Here is a 6000-nt window from a genome sequence, read left to right as displayed (position 1 = left end):
GGAAACCTGGAAATCTGGAAATATTACCAGCGTCTGTGAATTGCACTGAGCCAGCATTTAACAGAGAGTCTTAATTAATTATGTCGTGCAGCTGCCCTGCTGCACAACTGAGAGGTGCAATCAACAGACAGGTGAGGCTGAACACATGGGAACAAGCTGCAATCACACAGACTCACCACTGGCAGCAAACAAGAATCTTCTTAAACCAGAGCAACGGGAAATCCTGGCCTGCAAGACTACTTATAAACATAAAATAGGAATGAACCACTACCTGTGGTTCATAACAGTACCCTCTCTTTAAGGGTGGGCTCCGAACACCCCATGACACCCACGGGGAACAGAAACAGAAGTATAACATAAAATACATAACCAAAAATGCAAAACAGGAATGAGCCACAGCCGTGGCTCATAACATTACCCCCCCCCCTTGAGGAGGGGTCAAAGGACCCCAAAATTCAGACTTTCCAAAACAAGGGATACAAAGAAAACCTGACACAGTGGTCTAACAGAAACAAGCTGTGACAACAGCTTGTAACGGTGCCCCCCTCCCCCCCCCTTGACGGTGGCCACTGGACACAAGACAAGGAAAGAAAAAAAAATCTTTTATTTTTTTTTATTTTTTTTTTAACAAGGCAAGAGTCAATAATCATTTCTTTTTCTTCTTATTATTATTTTTACAAAGTTCTTGAGGTCTGACCAAGGTAATTCCCCAAACATTGTCTGAACTGATGGTACCTCCCAGCTAGGCTGGGTTCAAATCAGAGATTGGTTTCTTAACCTTGGGAGCTGAACTTTCAGGCAAAGTACTACTATTAGAAGAAGAGAGAAAAGCACATCCTGCAGTCAAAACAACGGGCTGAGACTCTTGTGCCGAATTTACAGAATACGGTGAACTCTCAGCAGATAAGACGGGTGACCTAGAGGAACCTGAACCAATTTCTTTGGAACCATATCTCTTAAAAACTGCATCACTGAATGCCGGGGGATCCTGAAGAATGGGATCTTCAGCTTTCATTAGGCTGGTTGCCCACTCAAAAGGCTCTCCTCTAAAGGAATATATCAGATAGAGCACAAGGTTCTCTGAAGTGATGCCCAGAAATGGTCTAAACAACAAAATGGTGTAATAGTTGATAAAGCTGAATATTTATCAAATATAAAACCCTTTATGAGGTCTAAGAACACTGTACGCTATTTACGTATGAAGTACCGTAAGGGTACGCTTGTTGCGTAACAATCGCTTAGCCGTGGTCGAGACGCTCAATCGTCACGTTCGCTCACGGCCAAGAGATCACAGGCAGGCACGCTATTGGCTGCTGACTAACGTAATGGTTCACTAAAACGTAACGGACGCTGTATCGGGAGCGGGCTGCTCGAGCGATACAGACGCTCACGAGAATACGCTGTTGGTATCGGACACACTTATGGGTGAGCGACTACCGTAATGCTACGCTATCAGCGTAGCGGACGCTCGAGACCACGAGGAGATCACGAGCGGCGCTGACGCTCACAATGTTAAACCTTTAAATCTAAACCATAAACAGTATATTATGCAGTAAAACCTTAGTGTAGTGATAGTGTGTAGATGCAACCTTGTGTAACCTGATTAACTTAAAAGCTGTTTGAGCGTCACCGACGCTCTGAGAATACTAGACACTATAAGAAATACACAGATACCTGGGCTTAGGGTCCAACGCCTAATATGTATATATTTTGAATGATATACTTTGCAAAAGAATTAATACAAATACAAATCATACACTACAATATAACATAGACTACCTAACCAGATAACTACACAGGAAATATAATACAATTACTATTTAAGGGAAAATAAGAGAAAAAGAGGAGGAGAGAGAGAGAGAGAGAAATTGGCCCACAATAACAAGAAGATCAATATAGTTGCGGAGAAACACTTACGCACAAAGGAAACGATCGCATGCGCCTCTGGACATCCAGCTCCCGATTTTCAGCAATGATAACCGTTGAAGAGAGTGAACTGGATATGGTCGGCTTGCCTATTTATGCCCCACACACAATGCAATTCAATGGTCCCTACAATCTCATTGTTCATTGGACACAGGAATTCGGCTTCGCATTATAACAAAAGGTCATAGGTTGATTCATACAGGTGGGCTGTGACTGCTTCCAACTGTTCAGGTGGGTGGGACACTGAGTTTCCCGCCGCATGACTAAATAAGAACAAATAATAGTAAATGGACATAAACTTCTTATGTCCATAACTATTCGCACGAGCGATTAATCCGCTCCAAACCAACACCGGAATATTGCTATTTAAATACTCTTCCGATGGGTACCAAACACCACTGTATGACCCCTGTTAGACCCTTTGTACAATACAAAGAGGGATCTCTCTGTTCAGGAACATGCTATGTTAACTAAACTTTCAGAATCTATCAAAGGGACCATGATCTACAAAATACATTATATAGTGAAAATATGTAACGATTGAGTCGCACGCTACGATCACATAAACTCTACCGTAAATACGCATACCGTGCGCCTGCGGGTGCCCGCGACTGTGAGTATGCGCACGTACGGGAGAGCGCACGCATGCGCAGCACGGACCTGTGTGAGGTGCAAATATGGTAGTGTGCATAGAGATATTTTTCTGACTTTGACAGTCCACCCTTTGGCAGTCAATAATAACTGCCACCTTCTAAAACATTTCAAAAGAGAAAAATATATGTCAGGGGTTAATACATTTACATGGTTGGGTAGGGGAGGAGAGGAGAAGGTAGGAAAAGGGTATGACCTAGTGAGATAGCAGAAGCATGTGTGTATGAATCCGTGCTTGGGGGTCATGTATCATCGTGCCGTACGTGTTTTAAATCAAGCTTCGAGGTATTGCGAAGTATACATTTGAATTCCTTCTTATCCCGTGGTACGGGTCTGTGGATGGGCTGTCAAACTTTACCGAGCTCTTTCGGCTTTGGTTGTAACAAAATGGGGGAGCACATTTTAGTTGATGATACATGAATGGGGGAGATATGTGATTGCTGATATCTGTGCCTGTATTCCCTATCGACTATGTGTGTCATTACCTGAGGGTTGTAGAAATGAAGAAAAGACATAATTACGGTAAATGCGGTGGTATTCTATGTCAGGTAAATGTACATTCGTCGATTGAGGTCTTGTTTGGTGTCTGTTGAATGCAGTCTTCTTTGTGCTTTTGCCCATAAGGTGCGAGCAAAAGCTGTCAATGTCCATAGATTTACAAAAGTGTTGGGCTAGCGTAATTTTAAAATTTCTAGGAAAACTGGGGATCCATGGCATAGTTCATCAAAAATCTGTGTATCAGGTTGTCGAAACTTCTTCTTTAATCTCTCTGTTGTCTGTATATCGGCTCATCAAATTCCTCGTCCAAGTGGGTCTTTTTACCTTGGAGGAAACGGAAAAACAGGTGAAAGAAACGGACCGTAGAAATCGCATTTTCATCACATTATTGTTTCTACATTTGGGTCATAAATCAAGTCCATTGGAATTACAGTTTCCTCACTCCTTAAACTCATTACCTTAGTACGACGGTTGCACCTCATTAAAGCCTGACCGCATTTAAATATCAAACCGATCGTTATGATAACACCTAAGATACATAGGAGAAACTTCCCAACATCCATTATGACTCCTTGAGCCCAGTCTCCTAAACCAGAGAACCAATTTCGCGGGTTCAACCATGACACCCAACCAGTCAGCTCATTACCTACAGTAGCAAGAGTGAGATTGTGTCTCCTGCGAAATTCCCACTTCAGTTGGAGAATATCGTCCATCTTTTGGTCTATGACCTCGACTGGGTCCTCGGTGCTATTCGTAATATATGTGCAACATTTCACGCCGTATTGTGTTGCCAGTGTGACACAATATCCGCCTGTCACTGCTGTGAGGTAATTAAGAACCATTCTATGCTGTACCAGTTCTGTTTTATAAGCTTGAAGTTCCCTTCCAGTATACCTAAACGTGTCATCATACATTTCAGTGATATTATCTAACAAATTGGCGAGCGCAGATATGTATTTATAATTCAACACTCCTCTAGCGGTGCGAGTGATGTCTAACGCGATTAGAAACTGAATCCCGGTGGATTCATGGATCATGTCAGAGGCCGGATGCTCTGTTCTTTCTATCAGGTGCCGTTTAACTACGTGCTCGTAATGGGTGTGAGTATAAGGAGTTTGGGCAACACGTGTATGTCTTTCATTTTGTCATGTGATACAGTCATTACTTCAGGCAGTACTTTTCCAATATAACACAATCCTTCAGAGTTTGGGGCAAGCCACTTATACGCCTTTCTCCCGCATATGAAATATGCATCATCGGGGAGAACATATGGGACGGAGTAGGACATAACCATATTACACACCTTCCATGTGAAATCTCCTAACCCTAATTCTTCCATCTGCTTAGTACACGTATCAGGTTGTACGATATGTGCACAGTATCCTGGTGATACCTCTCCAACTCTCGTAATCCTATTTCCTAAGGTATACCTATACCGGAAAGATTTTCCTCTACTGGCTATGTGGCGTATAAGCTCTGTATCTGTAGGCATTCTATCTGCTCTATGCGAAAAGGTCATGGTTTGATTACTCCATGACACTTCCCAATTTCCCGGCTTTCGGGGATTGGAGATGTTAAAACATAATAGGGACCTATCCACATGGTATTGGTGGAGCTTCAAACTAGGAGGGCTGGAGATATTAAACCTCCTGTCCACCGGTCTCCCACCCTTTAGCTCAAGTACCTCCCCTACCGTTAAAGGAAATGGTACTAGCCCTGATTTGCTATGACCTTGAGGTACTTGAGAGCATACTCAACAATCTGTTTGATTTAACACACTACCCACTAAGGAGTGATAGTCACTCAATGGATGCCGGTCCACGTGGATATTAAAACTGGATTGGCATTTCTTGATGCACCCATCCTCAACTACGTTGTCACAGAGCCTACAGATACAGTTCTCTTTTCAGCTAACAATCCTTAAGAGAAAAATGTTTACAACTAGCATGGCTAGATCGTTTCTGGTACTCGCCTTTTGCTTGGTGGTTGTATTGCTATTGGAAATTTACACCTCCGTCTCAGTCATCGGAACCTTTCTGGATCCTTTCTCGACCTCCATGGTACTCTCGCCGGAACAGACTGCTCTGGTCAACATCATGGTCAACAGGAAAATCCATATCACAGTCTCTTTGGGCAAGTCCATCTTACAGGAGGAGAAAAGAAGAAATTTGTAATGGGGGTACAGAAAAAAACAGTTTGAGGGGGAGAGAAACTTGTCACGATAATTAAGTTCTCTAGTCTTGTTGTTCTTCTTGTTCTGCTGTCATCTCAAAGGTGCTGTCTCTCAGTCTTCCAAACGAACATTCCGGTGATGCAATATTCCCTCCAAACCAGCGATCTTTCTGTAAGGAGAAAAAAATCTTGCATTGCCATTTGTCTAACTGAGGTGTGACATACCATCTTTAAAACATGAGTGAGAAGAGGAAAAGAACAAAAGAGAGAGAGAGAGAACAATTCATATATGTATATATAACATAACACATCAATAAACACCAGAAAAAGAAAGAAACATTTTTCAACATAAACATTTTCTAAAACATTGTCAGATCATCAGGCTGTCATATCTACATGTCCAATGGTTTCCTTGCGCAGTCCCTCCCCCCCAGCACTTCCACATTCCATTGTCTGTATCTGGCCAGAATACATTGATGCGGATAGGTCATGCTGGGGTTTGGTAGACTTCTGCAAAGACCGAGTATATATGTAATGTTTGAATCCTACCAATAATCGTCAGAGATGGGGAGAGAGAAAAAGAAACATTTCACAGACACATTTACAACGTTTCACCCGGTCATTCCTGTGTCTTCAGGGAATGACCTCCCAATTTATTAACTATAACCTCAGGCTTACCATCAGTCCTAATGATCACCTTTCTTGATTGCACATTATGGGTGTGGCTCAAAATTCTTCCTATATGATCCCTGT

The sequence above is a fragment of the Pseudophryne corroboree genome, chromosome 3 (assembly GCF_028390025.1).
Source record: "Pseudophryne corroboree isolate aPseCor3 chromosome 3, aPseCor3.hap2, whole genome shotgun sequence".
In the NCBI taxonomy this organism is placed as follows: domain Eukaryota; kingdom Metazoa; phylum Chordata; class Amphibia; order Anura; family Myobatrachidae; genus Pseudophryne; species Pseudophryne corroboree.
This window is presented reverse-complemented; position numbering follows the sequence as displayed.